Genomic DNA, 829 nt, shown 5'->3' with positions numbered 1-829 from the left:
GACGGATTGCTGCAGACCCCACCCACCCAGGCAACAGTCTGTTTGTGCCTCTTCCCTCCAGGAAAAGGTACAGGAATATAAAGACTAAAACAAACAGACTGAGACACAGCTTCTTCCCCAGAGCTGTGAAATCAATCACCCCCCCAACCCCTAGTCAAACACAACCTCCCCCATATGGACAGACAAGGACAGAACACTGGACCTCTGCAGACACACACCCATGCTCACACCTCTTCCTAAACACTGAGCTGCACCTTATAATGTTACTACACTCTGCTAACGTGCTGCTGACCTGATTAGGTCCCATACATCCCTTTTTATTTGCTCATTGTTTTATATTGACTTATACAATTGTGTGTTATGTAAATAATGTGTCTGTCTTTTCAGCCAAGAGCTGCTGGAAAAAAATGTGTTGTGCTATGCATAATGACAATAAAGATGCTTGACTTCTTGACTTGACAAATGCACAATCCACTGCCACTGGAGTCATCTGCTGTTCTATCTGCCCGGGTATGTTGCTGTTTAGCCAGGTTTCAGTGAAAATCATAATATTGCAGTCCATAAGTCTCTTACTGTTGATGATGCAAAGTCGTATTTTGCCCATCTTGTTCCCCAATGACCACACATTGGCGAGGAAGATGCTGGGTAAAGAGAGCCGGTGTGGTGTTATGTAGCCTGCTAAGGCAGCAGACAACTATGACAGGTAGCCTACTCAGAAATCCGCACCTACATGTGTTGATATTCACTCGGACTGAATGTAACATGATTTCTCCCAGCAGTGAAAACAATGCATCAACATTTATAACAAATATAAAATACAAAATAAGTG

This window comes from Monopterus albus, unplaced genomic scaffold, assembly GCF_001952655.1.
Source record: "Monopterus albus unplaced genomic scaffold, M_albus_1.0 scaffold186.1, whole genome shotgun sequence".
Taxonomy (NCBI): domain Eukaryota; kingdom Metazoa; phylum Chordata; class Actinopteri; order Synbranchiformes; family Synbranchidae; genus Monopterus; species Monopterus albus.
Note: the sequence above shows the minus strand (reverse complement) of the source record.